The sequence below is a fragment of the Somniosus microcephalus genome, chromosome 4, assembly GCF_052327205.1.
Source record: "Somniosus microcephalus isolate GS21.2 chromosome 4, FLI_Smic_1.0, whole genome shotgun sequence".
Taxonomy (NCBI): Eukaryota; Metazoa; Chordata; class Chondrichthyes; order Squaliformes; family Somniosidae; genus Somniosus; species Somniosus microcephalus.
Window position 1 is genome coordinate 226,888,659 of NC_140990.1, and position 26,284 is coordinate 226,914,942.

The following is a 26,284-nucleotide window of genomic DNA, read 5'->3' on the forward strand; positions in this document are numbered from 1 at the left end:
TCTGCGGCCAGGCCAAGCACCCCAGACAACGATGCCCAGCGAAGGACGCTATATGCTTCAAATGTAAGAAAAAGGGGCATTTTAGCAAAATCTGCAGGGGGAATCCGATTTCCAACTCCGTCACCGCCTCGTACGTGCCGTGCGGGCTGCCATCTTGGGATCCGCCATCTTTTCCCGACTCAACGGCCGCCCAGGGCCCAACAGTCGCTTCGATCACGTTGGATCAATCCAGGCCACACCCGTTGACAAAATCCATGATGGACATACAGATAAACGGGAATTTAACGAAATGTTTAATTGACTGTGGGAGTACCGAGAGTTTTATCCACCCTAGCCTGGTACGGCGGCACTCACTAACGGTAACCCCTACACGGAGCAGAATTGTTATGGCTGCTAAGCCCCACACTTCGGACATTTTGGGCTACTGTGTGGTAACACTGACTGTAAAAGTCACGGGCTACAAGGATTTTAAACTTCTCGTGATGCCAGAACTCTGTGTTAATGTAATCTTAGGCCTGGACTTCCAGTGCCACCACGAAACTGTCACGCTAGCATATGGCGGGTCCCAGCCGCCACTCACAGTCTGTGGCCTATCAACCTTAAAAATCAGCCCGCCCTTTTTATTCGCTAATCTCGCTCCGAACTGTAGGCCCATAGCGACCAAAAGTAGACGGTACAGTCTGGAAGACAGACACTTTATCAAGGCGGAAGTGGACAGACTCCTGCGGGAAGGCATTATTGAATGCAGTACCAGTCCATGGCGTGCCCAAGTAGTCATAGTTAAAAATAGCGAAAAGAAACGGATGGTAATTGACTACAGCCAGACTGTTAATATTTATACCCAGCTGGACGCCTACCCTTTACCCCGCATAACAGAAATGGTCAACCAGATTGCGCAATACCGAGTCTTCTCGACTATCGACCTCAAATCCGCGTATCACCAGCTCCCCATTAGAATGGAGGACCGCCCATACACCGCCTTTGAGGCGAACGGACGCCTCTACCATTTTCTCAGAGTGCCCTTCGGGGTAACAAGTGGGGTCTCGGTCTTCCAACGTGAGATGGACCGCATGGTTGACGAGAATAAACTACAAGCTACCTACCCCGATCTGGACAATGTCACTATCTGCGGGCACAACCAGCAAGTCCACGATCTAAATCTTGCGAGATTTTTAAAAACTGCCCTAAAGCTGAATCTAACCTACAACGAAGACAAATGTGTCTTCAACACAACCCGTCTCTGTATCCTCGGCTGTGTGGTGGAAGATGGGGTAATTGGACCGGACCCTGACCGATTACGCCCCCTAAAGGAACTGCCCCTGCCACACAATCCCAAAGCTTTAAAAAGGTGCCTGGGATTTTTTTCGTATTATGCCCAATGGGTGCCCAATTACTCTGATAAGGCCCGACCCCTCATTAAATCGACGTCCTTCCCACTATCAGCTGAAGCTCGGGAGGCTTTCACCAGTATCAAACAGGACATTGAAAGGGCTGCACTGTGCGCAGTGGACGAAAGCATTCCCTTTCAAGTTGAAAGCGATGCGTCAGACTTTGCCTTAGCTGCGACCCTCAATCAGGCTGGGAGACCTGTGGCCTTCTTCTCCCGAACCCTTCAGGGACCTGAAATCAGGCACTCTTCTGTCGAGAAGGGGGCACAGGCTATAGTGGAGGCAGTGCGGCACTGGAGACACTACCTAGCCGGCAAACGTTTCACCCTGCTCACCGACCAGCAGTCGGTGGCTTTCATGTTTAATAACAAACAAAGGGGGAAAATCAAGAATGACAAAATACTCAGGTGGAGGATCGAACTATCCACGTTCGACTATGATATTATGTACAGGCCGGGAGCCCTTAATGAACCCCCAGACGCCCTATCGCGGGGAATGTGTGCCAGCATTTATACGGACAAATTACAGGGTCTCCACAACGACCTCTGTCACCCAGGGGTCACCCGACTATACCATTTTATAAAGTCCCGCAATCTGCCCCACTCCATCGAGGAGGTCAGGGCAATGACCAGAGCCTGCCGCATCTGTGCGGAATGCAAGCCTCGTTTCTACAGGCCTGACCGTGCACACCTTATCAAAGCCACACGGCCATTCGCGCGCCTAAGTCTGGACTTCAAGGGACCCCTTCCCTCTGCCAACCGTAACGTATACTTCCTCAATATCATTGATGAATATTCCCGCTTCCCCTTCGCCATTCCCTGCCCAGACATGACCAGTGCCACGGTCATCAAGTGTCTCTGTAATCTATTCTGCATGTTTGGCATGCCGAACTACATACACAGCGATTCATGAGTGACGAGCTGCGCCAGTTCTTGCTCTCGAAGGGGATAGCCACTAGCAGAACCACTAGCTACAACCCCCGGGGTAATGGGCAAGTGGAAAGGGAGAATGTTACTGTTTGGAAGGCTGTCACGTTAGCCTTAAAGTCAAAAGGCCTTCCGACCTCCCGCTGGCAGGAAGTCCTCCCAGACGTGCTCCACTCCATAAGGTCTCTGTTATGTACTGCCACTAACGCTACCCCTCACGAAAAGATGTTCGTTTTCCCCCAGAAATCCACCTCGGGCATATCTCTACCCGCGTGATTGATGTCTCCGGGAACAGTACTATTGCGGAAGCACGTGAGAGGCCATAAAACGGACCCCCTTGTGGAAAAGGTACAGCTCCTCTGTGCAAACCCTCAGTACGCCTATATCGAATACTCTGACGGGCGAGAGGACACTGTTTCCATAAAAGACCTCGTTCCCTCGGGGAGCGGAGAGAACGATGAGAGACTACCCGAGGAAGACCTACACTACAAAGAGACAGGACGCCCAGAGGTATCAATACCCAACTTTAACCTGGAGGACACTGCAGATAACCTGGAAGACACTGCGGAGGCCCGGACAGCGGAGGAACCAGAATCCACTCCCCTAGAGGCACCCCAACCGGCTTTGCGCCGATCACTGAGAACTGCAAAACCTCCTGACAGACTCACTTATACCAACTTTTAAGAAACATCACCCCGATGGACTAAATCTAAAGAAGGGGTGAATGTAATGAAATCTGTTTGTCTTGATCCTGTATTTCCTGTATTCGTTTTGCACTCATGTATATTACCCTCCCCCACACTGTGTATAGTTTCACTTCCTCTTTCCTGACTAACCTGGAAGGTTCCAGGTCTTGGCTCTTGGCTCTGCCCCTGACTTCTCTTACATAAAGATCCCAGGATCTGTATGACTCATTCCTGTGAACCAGTCGGCATGTTGAGATGTGAGCTCTGATCTTAGTGATTAAAAGCCAACTTGTTTAAGTCTATAACTTCCAGTTTTGTGGTTATTGAAGGCCCATCAACCAGCAACCCCGCCCCCAACGTGGCCCCATTGACAAAATCCAAACCTCTGGCCCAGATTTTCAGTGTGCCGTGAGGCGGGCTTTTAGGCATGCGGGGGGGCAAAAATTCCGAATTCGGGGGTCCCGACACCATCCCGCCCAAAACCCGCCTCCACGTAAGTTTCAGAGGAGGTGGATACCCGCCCCGCACTGGGAACCGCCGACCCGAGGTGGGAAGGGATTAGTGCCAATTAACTGCCGGTAGTTAACAGGTAGTTAACAGGCAGTTTTTAGCCTAATCCCTATTTTGAGGGGTGTTGTGTGGGATTCCCGACGGCTCCAAACCACGCCAGGTTAGAGCAGGTGGGCCGTTGGGTTGAAGGACTTGGAGGGGTCGCGATGTCGGTGTTCAGGTGAGTGATGGGTGAATGAGTGCAAAGGTAAGTGTGTTTGGTGTGTCTAAAGTGTGTAACAAAGTTTAAATTACCTGTACTTACCTTAACAGCATTTCCTCCTCCAGGCGTCGGGAGTCCATCACTCAGCCGGCACTGAAAGCTGAATGGCTGCGATCTGTCAAAAGTGACAGTTTGCAGCTTTCACTGCCGGTGAGACTTCTAACTGAGTCTGCGTAGGAGGACTCAGGTTAGAAGTCAGACTGTCAGTGTTTGACAGCTTCAAACAGCTGTGAAACACTGATATTTCATCTGTCAACACGTCTTGACAGATGAAATTTCAGTCTGTGACGTCACCTGTTGCCGGGTGGCCCTTAATTGGCCTGCTGAGCCCGCTGGGCGGGCTCAACAAGGTCAATCAAGGGAAAATCGCGTGGATTGGCCGGACGTCGATGGAGGCGGGACTAAAACCCAAAAGTTGTAGTCCCGCCTCCTTCCCGACTGCTGAATGAAAATCCAGCCCTCTGTGTTTCTTGTATGATGATAGCTAAATCTCTCTGAACACCAGCATTTAATAGTTTCTCACCATTTAAAAAATATTCTGTTTTTCTATTCTTCCTACCAAAGTGAATAACCTCACATTTTACCACATTATACTCCATCTGCCACCTTATTGCCCACTGTTTTCACCTTATTCGCTGATGCACTATTACTGTTAAACGGGTGGGACCGGCCAGGGATTGTGGGGGGGGGCTGTGTGGAGGAATGGTGGGAGGGTCGAAGAATCGGGGCCGGCCACCGGAGGATCGTGGTCAGCCTTATCATCATGGTTGGGGGGGGGAAGGCCTGGTGGGGTGGGGGGGAGGCCTGGGAAGGTGATCAGAGGCCTCGTGGGGGGGTCTCTGATCATCGGAGATGGGTTAATTAGGGACCCTGGATCCAGGAGGTAGGTATAAAGGTACTTACCTCTTGGATGCAGCAGTCCCTGCCTCTGTTTAACTGCTGGGTTTCACGAATTGTGTGAAACCCATCCACAGACAGTTAAATTCAAAATGGACGGCGGGGGGGAAAAAGAGGCTTCCAGCCTCATTATAATATTTCAATTGAGGTAACGCCTACCACCCTCCTGGGAGCGGGTTGGTTGCCCGGCCCCCGTCCTGCCTCCGGGAAAACCGGAAGTGGGCAGGCTGGAGGAGGGATCAGGTTGGGATTCACATTTTTAACAATTTAACTGCCCCCATGTACCAAGCTCCCCCATTTTTTGATGGGCAAATTCCGGCCTACGCTGCTCTCTCACTGCATAGCAGAACTTCCGCACTACTCCTCTGCCTATCACCCATGACTAGGCAGGCTGGGCCAGGCTGTCTGTGCATCTGCAATGAAGTTATAGCCTATAGTGTGACCATCTTGGGTCAATGCAGGAGGAGATTCAGGGCTGCATTGTTCCGGCACCATGTTCTGGAAACATCGCTTAACCCACTCTCCCAGTCTCTTTTTGGAGGGAATTCACTTAGAAGAAGTACTAGGCTGGGTAGCTGTGCACCCTCAGCGCATCACCGAAAAAAGGGAGTAAGAGGGAAGTACTGTGGTGATAAAAGAGTAGACAGTAACATGTGTACCATTAAAAAAAAAATCACTGTTGGAACTAGATCACCATTCTACATGCCTTTTTGCTGGTGATGAACAGGAAAACAAGTGTGGGTGTGAACATTGAAGATTTGGGGATGGGGGAAGAATGCAGGTTTGATGAGGAAAATTCATTTTTTACTGATTGTGGGATGGAAATATTCTATAGAAAGATGGATTGTTATGGAAGCAGTTACAGGAAGTTGTGGTTGTTGATCCTCTTCTGCCTTTAAATAAACCATCTCACAAAAGGGGGTGCATTATGGCTTCCATCAGTTAGTGTAAAAGAGTTACAGTTTTCTGAAAGAACTCATGAAGCTGAAAACACTTTTTTTCGTCAACAAACCAAAAATAAAGGGCTGGATTTTGCGGGGGGTCAGCGGGCGCGATTGATGGCGGGTCGGGTGGGAAAGTGCTTTTTTTCTCCAGCGGGTCAGAATCCCACTGTGAACCCGCTGCCACATGTGTTTACCAAATGTCAGGTCTGCCAGCGCTGAGCAGACCCGACACACAGTGGCGGGGGAGGCAATTAAAATCATTAGTGGCTTGTTTACAGCCACTTATCAATGTTTTTTTCCCAGCTTTTTGGATTTGACAGGTCATCCACTGGTTTCCTGCTGTGCTTAGACCGCGTCTGTGAAGCTGAGGTGGGAGGTCAGTGGCCATTGAATCAGCTTCAGATGTCAAGTCAAAGCTCCCAACTGATTGAGACATGTTCCCTTAACCAGTAGCTTCTCTAAACTGCATTTCCACTACAGATTCAGGATGCTGCAAGCCTTTACACAAGTCTCCATCCAGTCTGACCTCATTACCTCTCCCACCATTGACAGATCGTTTCTGTCACCTCTACTTCACCTGCCATCTATTCCGTCAGCATGGGTGCCCTTGAAATTCTCTCAGCTTGATCCTCAGAATCCCACCACAATCAGCCCCAACACCAGCAGCACCAGGCACACCAGCAGCACCAACAATAACACCAACCTTCTCCGCAATTGACTGATGCTGCACAGGACAGAGGGCATCAGCACCCGACCACATTGCTGCCCAAGAGGCCAGGGATGGCCTCACCATGGCCAGATTTACTTCACTTGATGCTCTACACCCTGGCTGCCACATGATGTGCCAGGTTGGCACCACCCCACACCAACACCATAAAGCAGCCCTACAATGCCCAAGCCATTCCTTTTCACACATCAGCATTGCAGGGGGTACCATTATGTCTCACCATTCACTGCAACTCACTAAGCCACTTCCAAAAGTGCACACAAATCTGTCCAAGAATGCAAAGTGTTGAAAATAATGGTTTCAATGTTTTGACACCACATTAACAGAAACTTTACGTGAACATTGCATAAAACACCCAAGTGCCTACCCTAGTGTGTTGTTAGTTGGTATGATTGCACTAGGATGAAGGTGAGTGTGAGGGGTGGCTAGTGAGGTGGGGAAGTGATAATATAGATGGAGAGGGATGGGTGGAGGTGTAAGGTAAGTTGGTGTGAGTAAGGATGTGCAGGACTAGGGTAGGGAAGGCAGAGTGATGAGGATGTGATGAGAAGCACAGCAGGATGAGGTTGAATGTGTCTTTGTACTAACGTTTTGTGATCTACTGATATCATTGAAAGGTTTGCACCACTGCACCCAGGTCCTCCATTACACATCCCTGCTTATGCCCTCCTGTGCAATGTGCAACCAGGCTGTGTTGATCTCCTGTGGAGGTCTCTTCCACCATGGGAAGGGAAGAGAACCTCCCTGTGTACTGTGTGCCCTCCATAAGCTTATGAAGGGAGTCATGGGAGAGCCTGGGTGCAGCCCTGTACCTTTGTGCAGTGTTTGTCAGTGTTTGCAGCACCTCAATGCTGTAGAACACTGACAGCACAATTGTCAAAATAAAGTTGGCCATGTCCCCTTTAAGGAAACCGGCTGATGATGTGTCATCAAATGACATCACCGCTTTCTCTAATTGGCCGGGAAACACGCTGGGTGGGCTTAACAAGCCCTATTGAGGGAAATTCATTTCAGGGGCCAGGATGGAGACAGCAGCATGGTCGGGCGTGCCACTGACGCCGCCCGCCACGGACCTGATGAGGTTAGTAAAATCGCGGCCAAAGACCTTTCCTGGACAAATGGTACCTAAATGCAAGTCTGGAAGCTATAGCACCAGTCTTTTTGTTGTTGTTGCATTATAATGGGGAATAAGGAAGTGGAGGAGACAATAAACAATTACTTTGTATCTGTCTTCATGGAAGAAGAGCCAAAAAAAATTCCGGAAATAGTGGGCAACCAATGGTCTAGTGAAAATGAGGAACTTAAAGAAATTAGCATTAGTAAAGAAATAGTACTGGAGAAATTAATGGGACGAAAAGCTGACAAATCCCCTGGACCTGATGGCCTACATCCCAAGGTTCTAAAAGAGGTGGCTACAGAGATAGTGGATGCATTGGTTGTGATCTTCCAAAATTCCCTAGATTCTAGGATGGTCCCTGTAGATTGGAAGGTAGCAAATGTAACCCCCCTATTCAAGCAAGGAGGAAAAGAGAAAACAGGGAACTACAGACCAGTTAGCCTGACTTCAGTGGAAGGGAAAATGCTTGAATCTATTATTAAGGAAGTGGTAACAGAGCACTTAGAAAATCATAATATGATTGGGCAGAGTCAACATGGATTTATGAAAGGGAAATAGTGTTTGACAAATCTAATAGAGTTTTTTGAGGTTGTAACTAGCAGGGTAGATAAAGGGGAACCAGTTGATGTAGTATATTTGTATTTTCAGAAAGCATTCAATAAGGTGTCACACAGAAGGTTATTACACAAAATTAGGGCTCATTGTATGGGGGTAATATATTAGAATGGATAGAGGATTGGTTATCGGACAGAAAACAGAGAGTAGGAATAAACGGGTCATTTTCAGGTTGGCAGGCTATAACTCGTGGGGTACCGCAAGGATCAGTGCTTGGGCCTCAGCTATTTACAATCTATATCCATGACTTAGATGAGTGGACCGAGTGTAATGTATCCAAGTTTGCTGATGATACAAAGCTAGGTGGGAAAGTAAGTTGTGAGGAGGATCCAAAGAGGCTGCAAAGAAAACATCCCCAGCCTATCCAATCTTTGCTCATAGCTAAAATTCTCCAGTCTTGGCAACAACCTCATAAATCTCCTCTGTACCCTCTCTAGTGCATCACATCTTTCCTGTAATGTGGTGACCAGAACTATACGCAGTACTCTAGCTGTGACCTAAATAGTGTTTTATACAGTTCAAGCATAACCTCCCTGTTCTTATATTCCATGCCTCGGCTAATAAAGGAAAGTGTCCTGTAAGCCTTCTTACCATCTTATCTACCTATCCTGCTATTTTCAGGGATCTATGGACATGCATTCCAAGGTCCCTCTGTTCCTCTACACTTCTAAGTATCCTACCATTTATTGTATATTCCCTTGCCTTGTTAGCCCTCCCCAAATGCATTACTTCACACTTCTCTGGACTGAATTCCATTTGCCACTTTTCTGCCCTCCTGACCAGTCCATTGATATCTTCTTGCAGTCTACAGCTATCTTCCTCACTATCAACCACACGGCCAATTTTTGTTTCATCTGCAAACTTCTTAATCACGCCCCCTACATTGAAGTCTAAATCATTGATATATACCACAAAAGCAAGGAACATATTACTGACCCCTGCGGAACCCCACTGGAAACAGCCTTCCAGTCACAAAAACTCCCCTCAACCATTACCCTTTGCTTCCTGCCACTGAGCCAATTTTGGATCCAACTTGTCACTTTCCTTGGGCTTTTACTTTTCTGACCAGTCTGGCAGCTGGGATCTTGTCAAAAGCCTTGCTAAAATCCATGTAGACTACATCAAATGCGCTACCTTCATCGACCCTCCTTGTTACTGCCTCAAAAAATTCAATCGTTAGTCAGACACGACCTTCCCTTAAAAATCTATGCTGACTGTCCCTGATTAATTTGTGCCTTTCTAAATGACGATTAATACGGTCCCTCAGAATTTTTTCAATAATTTGCCCCGCGCCGAGGTTAGGCTGACTGGCCTGTAATTACTCGGTCTATCCCTTTCTCCCTTTTTAAACGATGCTACAACATTAGCAGTCCTCTGGCACCACACCTGTAGCCAGAGAGGATTGGAAAATGATGGTCAGAGCCTCTGCTATTTCCTCCCTTGCTTCTCCTAACAGCCTGGGATACATTTCATCTGGGCCTGGCAATTTATCTACTTTCAAAGATGCTAAACCCCCTAATGCTTCCTCTCTCACTATGTTTATCTCATCTAATATTCACGCTCCTCCTCAACTACAATGTTTGCATTGTCCCTCTCTTTTGTGAAGACAGACACAAAGTATTCATTAAGAACCATACCCACATCTTCCGCCTCCACACAGAAGTTACCTTTTTGTTCTCTAACAGGCTCTACTCTTTCTTTAGTTATCCTCTTGCTCTTTATGTATCTATAAAGTGTCTTTGAGTTTTCCTTTATGTTATTTACCAATATTTTTTCATGCCCTCCCTTTCCTAATTTCCATTTTAATTTCACCCCTGCACTTTCTATACTCCTCTAGGCTTTCTGCAGTATTTAGTGCTTGGTGTTGGAGGGACCTGGGTGTCCCTGTACATGAATCACTGAAAGTTAACCTGCAGGTACAGCAAGCAATTAGGAAAGCAAATGGTATGTTAGCCTTTATTGCAAAAGGATTAGAATATAAGACTAAAGAAGTCTTATTGCAATTATATAGGACCTTGGTGAGATACTGTGTATAGTTTTGTTCTCCTTAACTAAGGAAGGATATATTTGCCTTAGAGGGAGTGCAACGCAGGTTCACCTGGCTGATTTATGGGATGTGGTGTTTGGCCTATATTTCCTAGACTTTAGAAGAATGAGGGGTGATCTCATTGAAACGTATAAAGTTCTTAAGGGGCTTGACAGGGTAGATGCAGGTAGGATGTTTCCCCTGGCTGGGGAGTCTAGAACCAGGGGTCACAGTCTCAGAATAAGGGGCTGAGATCAGGAGACATTTCTTCACTGAAGGTGGTGAATCTTTGGAATTGTCTACCCCAGAGGACTGTGGAGGCTCAGTCGTTGTGTGTATTGAAGACTGAGATTGATAGATTTTTGAATATTAAGGTAATCAAGGGATATGGGGATCGTGTGGGAAGGTGGAGTTGAGGTAGAAGATCAGCCATGATCTTATTGAATGGCAGAGCAGGCTCGAAGGGCCGAATGGCCTACTCCTGCTCCTATTTCTTATGTTCTTATGCAGCAGTTTACCACTGAACTGCATCCGGTGCTAGAACAAGAAACCTGATGCACAGGACTCTGACACTCCTTTGCACACAATTTACTTTGGTACAGCCACCTGAAAACTGATACAAGAAATTTAGTACTATTTGACCACAAATTGGGGGCAAAGGATTTGCACCTATTTTTCCTGTGCATGGTGTCCATTTTTTTACAGGTGCTATCTGCGTGCTAAACCCAGGAAAAGTGACCTGCTTATAACTGTCAGGGGTAGTCTCTGGTTGCTATTTTTAACCACTTTCTTATCCAGTTCTATGTTTTACTGGGAATTCTGTGCAAGTGTTTCATTAGGAACTTTGTCAAAGCTCTCAGATTCTAAATACACTATATCCTCGGGAGTGCTGTTACTCATTTCATCTATAACCTTCTCAAACAAGGTGCTGAGCTTTTTCAGGTAGTATCTTCCTCTTCTAAATCCATGCTATCAGTTTTATGTACATGTAGTGCAATAGTACAATCCCTTATTAAGGATTCCATTATTCTACCTGATCTTGATGTTAGGCGAATGGCTTTCATTCTTGAGTCAGATTTACTACTCTCAGTGTGTTTAGATTCTTACAGTCCACAGAACCTCCTCAGTGTTTTAACAATTCCCTTCTGATGAAAGCAAAGTCCCACAGGTTTCCTCCGTGATCTCCTTCCCCAACCTGACTCGGGATTTGTTATCCGTAAATCCTAATTTATGAAGTACCTCTGGCATGCTGACATGAATATCCTGCAGAAATTGGTTAGCAAGTTAATGTTGTCTCTTTACTAAATATTTGTAGAAAATATTCATTTAATGTTGCAGCTGCTTTATCTTTCATTCAGTGTCTCTTTCTCGTTGCCTCTAGTTCCACTTTTACTGTTGTGATACTGAAAGAGCTTTTTAATGTTATGATAAATATCTTTAGTTATAATCATTTTTATCCACTTTCCTAATATCACTTTAAACTATTTTAGCAAATCCTTGTATTCCTCCCATAATTCTTTCCTTCCTTTTCCCCCCACCCCACCTGTAAGCTCTGTATACTTTGTTTTCTTGCTTTTATTTCAATTTGAATTGACCTATTCATTCATTTTGGAGAAAGCTTGGGGGAAAAATTGAGTTGTGCCCCCTTTGGGGCGCTAACTTCGCCGGGGCGCTACTTTTAGTGCCTTGGAAAAATTAGTGCCCCTGTGGCTGAAATTGAATGGTAGCACCCCAAGAAGGAAGCAGGGTGCTACTTGAAGTGCCCCGCCTCCCTCTTGGGGCGCTGCGAGGGAATATCGTGGCGCTACGTGCCACGGTATTGCAGGCCTTCCTCCCCTTCTTAAAGGGGAGGGGCCTTGTTCAGCATGACCCGGGGCCCAGTGAAGGGATAATTACAAGTCCTAGCCCTTTTGGGCCATCCTAGATCAGGCATATTCCCCAGACGTTCACCCTCAACTTAAGTTAGAGATAGCCGAATTCCATAAGATGCTTATAGGGGTCTAAAGGTTCAGGCTATCTTTCCCTAAAGGAAAGGAACAATTGAAGATCTTACCATCCTCCAGGTAGTACTTTTAATAAGTTGAACTAGACTGTAACCTTCCGGACATTATGAGGGTCCAGAATACCCCCCAGAATTCTGCAACTCCTTACAAAAGAGTGTACAGAATTTGGATTCGTGAGTTTATACAGAATTACTCTTTGAGACAATTCTAAAAATATATAGTTTTATTTAAGAGCTGACATTCAGCTAACAGCTGTTGAATCAGTCACAACATTAACAATTCAAAATACAGTTAGCTTACATTTCTTATTTCTCAGAGATCCTTATTCTCAAATCTTTCCTTCGTTACATTTCTTATTTCTTACTTATTTCTAAATCCAGAATATCCACCAAAATCAATTACTTTGACTTCCCGAGACTCATAGTTAAAGACTTACAGAGATGCCTCTGAAGAGTTGAGAAACACTTTGCCAGTTCAGCGAGTTCTGCCTTTCTGTTAAAAACGTCTATGTTTTATACTCTTTTTGCTTTGGTTTCTTCTTTGATGTTCTCTGCTGATGTCAGCTAATTGTCTGTATCTTACTTCGAAAGCCTCTTTCGAATGCTTTTTATCTTACTGTCAATTCAACTATTGCATGCATAATTATATCTCTACCTTTAGGAGTTCCAAAAGCCATCATAAAAACAATGACAGCTATGATTTCTGTTTGATGTCATTCCTACAAAATGCTTTCATTCAATTCTTAATATTGGCTTTACTGGTTTTTAGCAGACATTGTGACTCCTACTGCTCCAAGTTCAATACAAACACAATGTAATTGCTTGGTGTCATTTATTGAAGTCATATCTTCAAAGTCTTGTTGGTATGGTTTTTACTATGTATATATTAAAGACAGTTTGACCAGAGTGGTTCATGCATTTCTAGCGATCTCAATTGGTTGCATATTTAATCGTGTTTCCTGTCATCCAAGTTTAACATAAAAACTATTTGACCAGCAGATGTTTCTTTTACTTGCTGTCATGTTTCAAAGGCACATGGTTCTTTTAATATTTGTGTTTCTATTCAATGTGTTATTTCTTAACACTTTAAACTGGATCTTCTCATTGTGTTACCTCCAAACTCTAGACCTTTCGGAAGCACCAATGGTTTGCTTCAATCTTTCATTGTTTTAGTATATTTAACTAATTCCCATTTCAAAGCTTGTTTACAACTTTGTTATCACTGATCTTTATCTCAGAAACCTGTTCTCTGTTTACAGTCTATTGTCTCTGAGGTTTTACAGCTTGTGTCTCTGAGGCTTTAGATTTTTAAACCCAGTATATCATGTGCATTCTGAGGCGTTACAAACTTTGATCAGATGGAGAGGGTGAGGCAGAGAGCGGAGCGCTTTTCCGAAAGGGCATTGGATGCTTTGGTTGGTGCAGTGGAGCGCCAGCGAGCAGTGCTGTACCCTGACAATGGCAGGAGGCCTCATCAGAATGAGTACCACAGAGCTTGGAGGGAAGTTTTTCAAAGAGTCAACTCCAGCAGCGTGGCGCCCAGGACTCCTGTGCAATGCAGGAAGAAGTTCAATGATCTCACTCGGGTCGTTAGGGTGAGTGGCTTGTTGGCAATCTTCTTCATCCCTCCATCTGCACCTGACTTTAAGGCCAGAGGGTGCGCGATGCCCCAATGGCCATCTGTCAGCCAGCACCCATGGCCCTTTCTGGGAATGCACATGCACATTCAACTCAGGGCATAATGTAAGGGCTGATCCACCATGGGGGGCATGAGATGACAACTCAGGGCAGCATGGTTCATAACTTCCCGTCCTTTCTCCTGCAGGCCAAGCTGGCCAGGAACCGGAGGGAACAGATTTGTACTGGAGGGGGCCCTCCTCAGCTGCAGGAACTCACGGACCTGGAGGAACGAGTCCACCAGATTGTTGGAGGCCGGATGAGTGGTCCTGTCACCACTGGAGCTGCCGACCCCATTGTGCACAGTAATGGTAAGGTCATCACCTTTTTGAACTCTCTCCTTCCACTTGTTCCCCCCACCAGCATGCTTTTTCAGTCTGAACCCATGTCAGAGCATTGCAGCACTCTTGCATCCCTTGCTGCCACCCTGTCCTTTCGCTAAAGCCACTCTTCAACCTCCCTGCTTTCAGATGCTGCATCACCAGCTCAGGAGCCAGGCCATCAAGCTGCCAGGGACAGTGACTCCGGAGGCGACGACCAGGAGGAAGCTGGACCATCCGTGCCACCCTCAGGTGAGCCAGCCCATCTGCAGACTGGGGATAGTGCTTCCCTGGAAGGGAGCGGAGGGGGGATGGCTCTGAGGAGGAACCAGTTGCAGGAACCAGCGGCCTCCAGCAATGCAAGGGGGGTAGGGAAGTTCGGGCGTCTCCCCGGAGGGCGCGTCAGGCCACGATGACTGCTGCACAGAGCGCAGAAGAGGTGCGTTCCCTCACAGAAATGAGCACCCAGGCTCGACTCAGGCACACTGAGCTGATGGCTGCAGTTGCAAGGATGCCTGAATCCATCGAGATACTGGCAAGGAGTCATAGAGTCATAGAGTTTTACAGCACAGAAAGAGGCCCTTCGGCCCATCGTGTCTGCGCCGCCCATCCATCCCTGTCCAGTCTAATCCCATTTTCCAGCATTTGGTCCATAGCCTTGTATGCAATGGCATTTCAAGTGCTCATCCAAATGCTTCTTGAATGTTGTGAGGGTTCCTGCCTCTACCACCCTTTCAGGCATTGAGTTCCACATTCCAACCACCCTCTGGGTGAAAAAGTTCCTCCTCAAATCCCCTCTAAATCTCCTGCCCCTTACCCTGAATCTATGCCCCCTTGTTATTGACCCCCCTACTAAGGGGAAAAGTTCCTCTTTGTCTACCCTATCTATGCCCCTCATCATTTTGTACACCTCAATCAGGTCCCCCCTCAGCCTTCTTTGCTCCAAGGAAAACAACCCCAGCCTGTCCAGCCTCTCTTCATAGCTGAGGCGCTCCATCCCAGGTAACATCCTGGTGAATCTTCTCTGCACCCTCTCCAAAGCAATCACATCCTTCCTATAGTGAGGCGACCAGAACTGCACACAGTACTCCAGCTGTGGCCTCACCAGCGTTTTGTACAGCTCCATCATAACCTCCCTGCTCTTATATTCTATGCCTTGCCTTTTTAACCACCTTATCTACCTGTTCCGCTGCCTTCAGGGATCTATGTACATGTACACCAAGGTCCCTCTGACCCTCTGTACTTCCTAGGGTCCTACCACTCATTGTGTATTCCCTTGCCTTATTTGTCCATCCAAAATGCATCACCTCGCACTTTTCAGGGTTAAATTCCATTTGCCACTTTTCCGCCCATCTGACCAACCCATCTATATCGTCCTGTAGCCTGAGGCTTTCCTCCTCACAATTTACCACCCCACCAATTTTCGTGTCATCTGCGAACTTACTGATCATACCTTTTACATTCTCATCCAAATCATTTATGTAGATCACAAACAACAAGGGACCCAGCACCGATCCCTGAGGTACCCCACTGGACACAGGCTTCCAGTCACAAAAGCAACCTTTGACCATCACCCTCTGCCTCCTGCCACTCAGCCAGTTTATGATCCAAAGCGCCAAGGCACCCTGGATCCCATGGGCTCTTACCTTCTTGACCAGTCTCCTATGCGGGACCTTGTCAAAAGCTTTACTGAAGTCCATGTAAACCACATCCACAGCATTTCCCTCATCCACCCCCCTAGTCACCCCCTCGAAAAATTCAATCAGATTTGTCAGACATGATTTACCCTTGACAAAGCCATGCTGACTATCCCCGATTAATCCTTGCCTCTCCAAGTGGAGACTAATTTTGTCCCTCAGAATTTTTTCCAATAATTTCCCTACCACAGATGTTAGGCTCACTGGCCTGTAATTCCCTGGTTTATCCCTGCTACCCTTCTTGAATAATGGTACTACGTTAGCTGTTCTCCAGTCCTCTGGTACATCCCCTGTGGCCAGAGAGGTTCTGAAAATTTGTGTCAGAGCCCCTGCAATCTCCTCCTTTGCCTCCCACAGCAGCCTGGGATACATCTCGTCTGGGCCTGGGGATTTATCCACTTTTTGGCCTGTTAAAACCGCTAGCACCTCCTCCCTCTCGATGCTAATATGTTCAAGTATGTCACAGCCCCCTTGCCCGATTTCTATGTCTGCATCGTCTTTCTCCATAGTGAACACAGATGCAAAAAAATCATTTAAAACCCCGCCTACATCATCTGGCTCTACACACAGATTGCCACTTTGGTCCCTAATGGGCCCTACCCTTTCCCTGGTTATCCTCTTGCCCTTAATATACTTATAAAACATCTTAGGATTTTCCTTTATTTTGCTCGCCAGTGTTATTTCATGGCCCCTCCTCGCCCTCCTAATTTCTTTTTTAAGTATGCCCCTGCATTTTTTATACTCCTCTAGGGCTTCTTCCGTCTTTAGTCTTTTGTAACTGCCAAAAGCCCCCCTTTTATTTCTAATGCATTTTTGTATATCCCTTGTCATCCAAGGTTCCCTTTGCTTGTTGGTCCCACCCTTGACCTTTACAGGAACATGTTGGCGTTGTACTCTCTCTATTTCCCTTCTGAAAGTCTCCCACTGTTTTGATGCGGATTTTCCTATAAGTAGCTGCTCCCAGTCCAATTTGGCCAGATCCTGCCTTATCATATTAAAATCGGCCTTCCCCCAATTTAGAACCCTTATTTCCGGGCCGTCTTTGTCTTTTTCCATGACCACCTTAAATCTCACCGAATTGTGGTCACTGTCGCCAAAATGCTCTCCTACTGACACTTCCACCACTTGCCCGGCTACATTCCCCAGAATTAGGTCCAGTACCGCCCCCTCTCTTGTAGGACTTTCTACATGTTGGCTCAAAAAGCTCTCCTGGATGCACTTTAAGAATTCTGCACCCTCTAAGCCTTTCACACTCTGACTATCCCAATTTATATTGGGGAAGTTGAAATCCCCCACTATTATTACCCTATTATTTTCGCACTTTTCTGAGATTTGCCTACATATCTGTTCCTCTATCTCCCCCTGACTGTTTGGGGGCCTATAGTACACTCCCAGCAAAGTGCTTGCCCCCTTTTTGTTTTTAAGTTCTACCCATATGGCCTCATTAGAGGAACCCGCTAATATATCATCCCTCCTTACAGCAGTAATTGACTCCTTAATTAATATTGCAACACCCCCTCCCCTTTTACACCCCCCTCTGTCTCGCCTGAAGATTCTATACCCCGGAATATTGAGCTGCCAGTCCTGCAGTGTGCAAGACTTCGGGGCAGCACAGGAAAGGAGTGCCCAGGGCTTCGGGGCAGCCCTGGAAAAGACTGCCCAGAGCGTCGGTACATCACTGGAAAGGACTGTCCAGGGCATCGCTACATCACTGGAAAGGACTGTCCAGGGCTTCACCGAAGCACTGGCACCTGCCACGCAAGTGCTGAGTGCTGCCACGCAGTCCCTCGCTGGCCTCATGCAGAGGCTGATTGAGGCCACACAAGCACTGACTGCTGCCACCCTCGATGGATCAGGCAGGATTACCCGGGGCCCTTGCAGCACCACAGCAGGCCAGCAATCTGTGGACCAGCCGATTGGTCCGCATGCTGCGGTGCTGCCCCATCAGAGTGCCAGTGTGTCGGCCGACCACGGAGCAGCTGTCCGCTCTCAGGATGTCAGCATTCCTAATGCCAACGCTGGCACGTCTCCACTGCAGCTGCCATCACCTGCAGGACAGACTGCTTCCACCCATGCCCATTTGGAGCAGTCAGCATCCGGCCCCTCCAAGCACAGAGTCTGTCCAGGCCGTCCCTCAGGGGCATCTGCGCTTTCGGACAGTCAGCAGGCGTCCCCCAGCCTTCATGCAACCACTGGGGTCCCATTATGGAGGAGCTGCAGGGAGGGAAGGGCCCGTTCTCGCAAGAGAAGTAGATCACCATCAAAGGGGAAAGAGTAGAAGGTGCTGCTGAGATGTCCTATTTCTAGAAATCAAGGCCGTGGATGCTGGTCTGAATGTTAGTCATGTTTTGGATAGTCTCCCGGGTGTGCGAGTCACGTATGTGTTAGTTTGTTAGTTAAGCTTTCTGTTGCCATTGCTTTGTCATGTTGGAAGGAAGCACAGTTTTCGAAATAAACAAAAAAATTTAATGTCATTGGCCATGTCTGCTATTTACAATCATTCTGGCCTTCATAGGCTTTGGGTTATCCGAATGGTTCCATTCCTGGTCTTCGAATGGCACCAAGCAGTCCGTGAGAGGGGCCTAGAACCGACTCCTTATCAGCCTCTGATGGACGGCCCTTCCAGTTTCTCGGACCCTCCCGCCTTGGTCCTCCTCCTCCTCCTCCTCCTGCTCCTCCTCCTCCTCCTCTGCTGGTCCTTCAATGTCTGCTGGCATTGGCTGGATGCGCAGGGTGGTGAGGTTATGGAGCATGCAGCAGACAATGACGAAGTGGGAGACTCGCTCTGGTGAGTACTGCAAGGCGCCTCCCGAATGGTCCAAACAGTGGAACCGCTGCTTCAGCACGCCGATTGTGTGCTCCACAATGTTCCTCGTCGCCTGATGGCTGACGTTGTAGTGCTCTTCTGCAGGGGTGCTGGGCGTACGGAGTGGGGTCATCAGCCATGGGCACAGTGGATAGCCCTTGTCGCCGAGAAGCCAGCCTTCTGGGTGAGCCGGGGCCTCGAAAAGGTCAGCGACTGAAGTCTGGCACAGGATGAATGCGCCATGGCTGCTGCCTGGGAACTGTGCATTGACCGCCAGGATCAGCTGTCGGTGGTCACAGACCAGCTGCACATTCAAGGAGTGGAACCCCTTGCGGTTGCGGAACTGCTTAGGATTCAAAACAGGCGCCCGCAAAGCCACGTGCGTGCAGTCAATGGCACCCTGCACCATGGGGAAGTCCGCTATTGCCGCGAAGCCCTCTGCATGCTCCTGCTGCTTCTCCGGTGTCACATTGAAGGAGATGTACTGCCGCCGCCTTTTAAACAGGGCATCTGTAACCTGCTGGATGCAGCTGTGCACTGCAAACTGGGAGATGTTGGCAATGTCCCCAGTTGCTGACTGAAAGGAGCCGGTCACATAGAAATTCAATGCCACTGTTATCTTCACAGCCACCGACAGAGAGGTCCTGCACCTTATCTGTGGCTGCAGATCTGCCTGAAGCAGGTGGCACAGCTCAGTCACCACCTCCTTTCTGAATTGCAGCCTCCTAACACACTGCTCCTCCGACATGTTGAGGTAAGAGAACTGCTGCCTGAATACCCTGGCAGCATAATGTCTGGTGTGGCGACATCTGTTGGCTCTCCTCCGCCTGGCCATTCCTGGCCCTCTCTCCCTCCGTCCCTGTGCCCTTTCCAGATGGTCGAGCAGCAGGACGTTCCCCTCCAAAACAGCCCCCATAATAATAGGTCACCAGAAATTAAATAGGGTGTAAACGCTCACCAGCAGCAGGGTGATGGTATGAAGGCTGAAGGTCCTCTGGCAGCACTGTGTCACTAGTGATATGGCTCAGAGTTCAACTTTGCTGCTCTGTGTAAATCTCAAAGAAGTTGTGCTCCCAAAATGGCTGCCGCTTTTATACCAGTGCAGTCCCCTTTAAAGAGCGCCCCCCTAAGCCCGAGAGTGACTGGGGAACGTTCCAGGAAGCTGTCCTTATTAGCGCCGGTCGGAACGGAGGGGGGCGCCACTGAATTTCCGGTCCGGGGCGCCAAAAAGGCGTTGCACACTGAAATGACGTCATGATCTGCCTGTGCCCGCAAGCGGGCGCTAAGATTTAACCCACTCAATATGGCACGAGGCGCTGGGTTCACTGCGCCCGCCCGAAAATTGGGTAACGCCCCAATTCTCAGCATCTTTAGGCGCTAATCGCTGGCGCTACCAACCGAATTTCTCCCCCATACAGTTTTATTCAAGAGCTGACATTCAGTTAGCAGCTGTTGAATCAGCCGCAACATTAACAATTCAAAATACAATTAGCTTACATTTCTTATTTCTCAGAGATCCTTATTCTCAAATCTTTACTTCGTTACATTTCTTGTTTCTTACTTATTTCTTGATGCGCTATCAATTACTCATAAAAGACTGAGAGTTAAGAGAGTAACTAAAGGCTTTTATTAACAAAAGAATGAAGGTCTGCCTCGAGTGGTCGACTGGTCCAGAAATACAAAGGGCTGGGGAGCAGTCACCTTTATACTAGGACTTGTGGGAGGAGTCAGCCGAGGCATGTCCAGGCATGTACACAGTGGAATGCAAACAGTGGTTTACCACATTCACCCCTTGTTTAAAATTGAGTCCGGCGGGGTGAAGTGTATTAAAAGTTAGTGTATTGGAGTCTCTCCGGAGGTCTTGTCTGGCGCTGTGATCGGCGTGGCGACGGCAGGGGTAGTGGAGCTTCCGGCGTCAAGTCCTGCGTGGGCTGTGGCACAGGCGTGTCGTCCTCGTAGATGTCGAGCGGGTCGCGGGGCCCAGGCCTGCCGTCTGCTGGGGCTGGATATCGGATCGTGGGGGGGGTGGTAGTGAGTAGTGGATTACTGCGGCCCCCGAGGGTGCAAGGTCTCTTATGGAGACTGTGTCCTCCCGCCCGTCCGGGTATGCAATGTAAGCATACTGGGGGTTGGCGTGGAGGAGGTTGACCCTCTCGACCAGGGGGTCCGTTTTATGGGTCCTCACGTGCCTTCTCAGTAGGACTGGCCCTGGGGACGTCAGCCATGGCGGTAGCGATGTCCCCGATGTGGACTTCCTTGGGAAGACAAACATTTTCTCATGAGGGGTGGCGTTAGTGGCAGTGCAGAGCAGTGACCGAATAGAGTGGAGCGCATCGGGGAGCACATCCTGCCAGCGGGAGGTTGGAAGGCCCCTAGACTTTAAGGCTAGCAGGGCGGCCTTCCAAACTGTCGCATTTTCTCTTTCCACCTGTCCGTTCCCCCGGGGGTTGTAACTGGTGGTCCTGCTTGTGGCAATACCCCTAGTTAGCAGGTACTGACGGAGTTCGTCGCTCATAAACGATGAGCCCCGGTCGCTATGGATATAGCTGGGGAAACCGAACAGGGTGAAGAGGTCGTTCAAACATTTAATGACCATGGCACTGGTCATGTCCGGGCAGGGGATGGCGAACGGGAAACGGGAGTACTCATCAATAATATTGAGGAAGTACACATTGCGGTCGGAGGAGGGGAGAGGCCCTTTAAAATCAACGCTCAGGCGCTCGAAGGGGCGAGTGGCTTTTATCAGGTGGGCCCTGTCTGGTCTATAAAAGTGCGGTTTGCACTCAGCGCAGACTTGGCAGTTCCTGGTCATGGTCCTGACCTCCTCAATAGAGTAAGGCAGGTTGCGGGCCTTGATGAAGTGGAAGAACCTGGTGACCCCCAGGTGGCAGAGGTCATTGTGGAGGGCCCGCAGTCTATCGATCTGCGCGCTGGCGCAGGTGCCACGCGATAGCGCATCCGGGGGTTCATTGAGCTTCCCGGGCCGGTACAAGATCTCGTAATTGTAGGTGGAAAGTTCGATTCTCCACCTCAAGATCTTGTCATTTTTGATTTTGCCCCTCTGCTTGTTGTTAAACATGAAAGCAACTGAACGTTGGTCAGTGAGCAGGGTAAATCGTTTTCCGGTCAGGTAGTGCCTCCAATGACACACAGCCTCCACAATCGCCTGGGCCTCCTTCTCAACAGCGGAGTGTCTGGTCTCCGGGCCTTGGAGGGTTCGTGAAAAGAAGGCCACGGGTCTCCCCGCCTGATTGAGGGTAGCGGCCAGGGCAAAGTCGGACGCGTCGCTTTCCACCTGGAAGGGGATGGATTCGTCCACTGCGTGCATGGTGGCTTTGGCAATGTCTTCCTTGATACGGTGGAAGGCTAAGCGGGCCTCTGCCGTCAAGGGAAAAGAGGTGGACTTGATCAGCGGATGGGCCTTGTCCGCATAGTAGGGGACCCACTGGGCATAATAGGAGAAAAACCCTAGGCACCTCTTCAGGGCCTTGAGGCAGTGGGGCAGTGGGAGTTCCATAAGGGGATGCATCCGGTCGGGGTCAGGGCCGATGACTCCGTGTTCCACAACACAGCCAAGGATGGCGAGGCGGTTTGTGCAGAATATGCACTTCTCCTTGTTATATGTCAGGTTCAGGAGTTGGGCGGTGCGGAGGAATTTTTCGAGGTTTGCGTCATGGTCCTGCAAGTCACGGCCGCAGATGGTCACATTGTCCAGATATGGGAAAGTGGCCTGCAACGCATTTTGATCTACCATCCGGTCCATCTCCCTTTGGAAGATGGAGACCCCGTTGGTGACGCCAAAGGGAACCCTAAGGAAGTGGTAGAGGCGGCCGTTTGCCTCAAAGGCAGTATACTGGCGGTCCTCAGGGCGGATAGGGAGCTGGTGGTACGCTGATTTCAGGTCAATGGTCGAGAAGACGCGGTACTGCGCAATCTGGTTGACCATATCAGCTATGCGGGGGAGTGGGTAGGCGTCCAGCAGGGTGTAGCGATTTATTGTCTGGCTGTAGTCGATGACCAGGCGCTGCTTCTCGCCGGTCTTAACGACCACAACCTGGGCTCGCCAGGGGCTGGTGCTGCCCTCAATAATCCCTTCCTTCAGGAGCCGCTCCACTTCGGTTTTAATGAAAACCCTGTCCCCGGCACTGTATCGCCTGCTCTTTGTGGCGATGGGCTTACAGTCGGGGGTGAGGTTAGCAAACAGTGGGGGGGGTGACTCTGAGTGTGGAGAGGTTGCACCTGGTGCGCGGCGGGCAATTTGGGAGCTGCTGGCTGCGGACTGTGAGTGGGGGTAGGGGTCCACCGTACGCCATCGTAACACTTTTAAGGTGGCACTGAAAATCTAACCCCAGCAGGACGGCAGCGCAGAGGTCGGGCAGGACCAGAAGTTTAAAATGATCGTACACGGTCCCGTCTACTACGAGTGTCACTACGCAGTAGCCGCCGATGTCCGCCGACTGGGACTCGGAGGCCATAGAAATCCGCTGGTGCGCAGGCAGGACTGGGAGAGAGCAATGCCGCACCGTGTCGGGGTGGATGAAGCTCTCCGTGCTCCCAGAGTCAAAAAGGCAGATTGTATCGTGGCCATTTACCTTAATGTCCATTGTGGAACTGGCCAGCTGGTGCGGTCTCGCTTGGTCCAGTGTAACGGATGCCAGCGTAGGGGTCGGTGTGTCACTGCGGGTATCAGATGAGGTGGTGTTGGGGGCCTGCTGCGTTCCGGCTGTCATCCAAGATGGCGGCGTCCATGATCCCCATGTGGCTGGAGGCGTCCAAAATAGCTGCTGTACCGGTGGTTCGCACATGGCCGGGGAGGCCCAAGATGGCGGCCCGCATGGCCCACACGCGGCGCTGCTGGGGTTCGGGGTGGCTTTGGCCCTGCAGACATTAGCGTAGTGTCCCTTCTTCCCGCAGCCTGAGCAGATCGCGTTTTTCGCCGGGCAGCGCACTCTGGGGTGTTTTGCCTGGCCACAGAAGTAGCATTTCTGGCCTTGGGACACTGCTGTCTGGCCTTGGGACACTGCTGCGGTAGTTGGGCCGTTGCTGGGGTGTGGCTGGGGTGGCACGGCGCTATGAGGCGGTCCTACCATGTCCCAGGCTGTCATTCCCCGCGGCGTCCACGGTGCAGAGGAGTAGGCATCCATGCCCCGGTAGGCTGCATCCAATGATAGTGCGAGTTCAGAGGCCTTGTTGAGGTCGAGGTCACTCTGCTCCAACAGTCGCTGTCGGGTGTAATTGGATCTGTGGCCCGCTACAAAAGCGTCCCGGATAAGTTCCTCTGTGTACACGGCGGCCTTTACATCCTTACAACCACAGGCCCGGCCAAGCACAGACAGTGCCTGAAGGTATTCCACGGTCGATTCCCCAGGTTGTTGTTTACGACTCCCCAGAAGGTGCCTGGCGTACACTTCGTTCACTGGGCGCGTGTACTGGTCCTTGAGGAGCTTGATAGCGTCCGCGTACGAGGTCGCGTCTTGGATGACCGAGTACACTCGGTGGTTCACTTTGGAGGTCAGGACATCCAGTTTGTCCTCGTCCGATTTGATTGCTGCGGAGGCGGTCAGGAATTTTTCGAAACACTTAAGCCAGTGAGTAAACTTGGTGGATGAGTCCGCCTCCCGATGATCTAAGTCCAGGCATGCTGGTGTGAGGATCTTCTCCATTATAAAAATTTTGTTAATAAAATTGATGCGCTATCAATTACTCATAAAAGACTGAGAGTTAAGAGAGTAACTAAAGGCTTTTATTAACAAAAGAATGAAGGTCTGCCTCGAGTGGTCGACCGGTCCAGAAATACAAAGGGCTGGGGAGCAGTCACCTTTATACTAGGACTTGTGGGAGGAGTCAGCCGAGGCATGTCCAGGCATGTACACAGTGGAATGCAAACAGTGGTTTACCACATTTCTAAATCCAGAATATCCACCAAAATCAATTACTTTGACTTTCCGAGACTCATAGTTAAAGACTTACAGAGATGCCTCTGAAGAGTTGAGAAATGCTTTGCCAGCTCAGTGAGTTCTGTCTTTCTGTTGAAATGGTCTATGTTTTATACTCTTTTTGCATTGGTTTCTTCTTTGATGTTCTCTGCTGATGTCAGCTAATTGTCTTTATTGATACCTCTTTTGAATGCTTTCTATCTTACTGTCAATTCAACTATTGCTTGCATAATTATATCTCTACCTTTAGGTGTTCCAAAAACCATCATAAAAACAATGACAGCTATGGTTTTTGTTTGATGTCATTCCTACAAAATGCTTTCATTCAATTCTTAATATTGGCTTTACTGGTTTTTAACAGACATTGTGCCTCCTTACTGCTCCAAGTTCAATACAAACACAATGTAATTGCTTGGTGTCATTTATTGAAGTCATATCTTCAAAGTCTTTTTGGCATGGTTTTTACTATGTATATATTAAAGACACTTTGACCAGAGTGGTTCATGCATTTATAGCTATCTCAACTGGTTGCATATTTAATCGTGTTTCCTGTCATCCAATTTTGACATAAAATCTATTTGACCAGCAGATGTTTCTTTTACTTGATGTCATGTTTCAAAGGCACATGGTTCTTTTAATGTTTGCGTTTCTGTTCAATGCGTTATTTCTTAACACTTTAAACTGGGTCTTCTCATTGTGCTACCTCCAAATGCTAGACCTTTTGAAAGCATCAATGGTTTGCTTCAATCTTTCATTGTTTTAGTATTTTTAACTAATTCCCATTTCAAAGCTTGTTTACGACTTTGTTATCAAATGATCTTTATCTCAGAAGCCTGTTCTCTGTTTACAGCCTATGTCTCTGAGGTTTTACAGCTTGTGTCTCTGAGGCTTTAGATTTTTAAACCCAGTATATCATGTATTCATAATATTAGAAATCTGTTCATATTTGTATTTGGCTTCTTCCCTCACACCAGCTGGGCCACCGGGGATCGGAGTGGCGGCAAAAGAGCTCGGCACACAAGAGAAGTGCCGGGCTCATGGAGCGCAGCTGGCACTCCGAGGCGGGGTGGGTCAGGAGGCCGGGGATGGCAGTGGAGGCAGGTGCTGGCAGGCGGCCAGCAACAAAAATGGCCGCCCGGCACCTTGCCTTTAAATAGCGCTGCCCCGGCCACAGGTACGCCTCCTGACCCCGTCGGACATAGCGTCCGGCGGTAAGTCAGGGGGCGCTACCGAAGATCGCAGCCAGGGCCCAAGCCGGGCGCGGTGCACAGCGATGACGTCATCACCGGTGGCACAGCGCCACAGGGCGCTAATGGTTACCGCCGCTGCTAACCTCCCGCTGAATTTCGCGGGAGGCGTTGGCGGCACTGCGCCCGGGCACTAGTTGCTTTTGCCCCATTATTAGGGCGCTAACGGGAGGCGCAAAGCAACCGAATTTTTACCCCCTTATTTTTTCTTGCTCTTGCCTCTGCATTTAAATGTGAACCTAACCATGCACAATTTCGAAGCTGGTAAAGGCATTATCTGATGTTTAAGCCCATGTTTGTTCCTGCCTTGAAATCGAGCCAAGTGGGGAAATTGTCTTATTTAAAAAATTGCTGCCTTAATTTGACAGTTCTGTGCATCATTCAAACCAGAAACATCTTACGTTCCTTAAGCTGCACTCTGCATTGCTCATAATTACCATAAATGATTCAGTGGCCTATTAAAATTATAGTACAGTTTATATTTATTGTATCCTTTCAGAA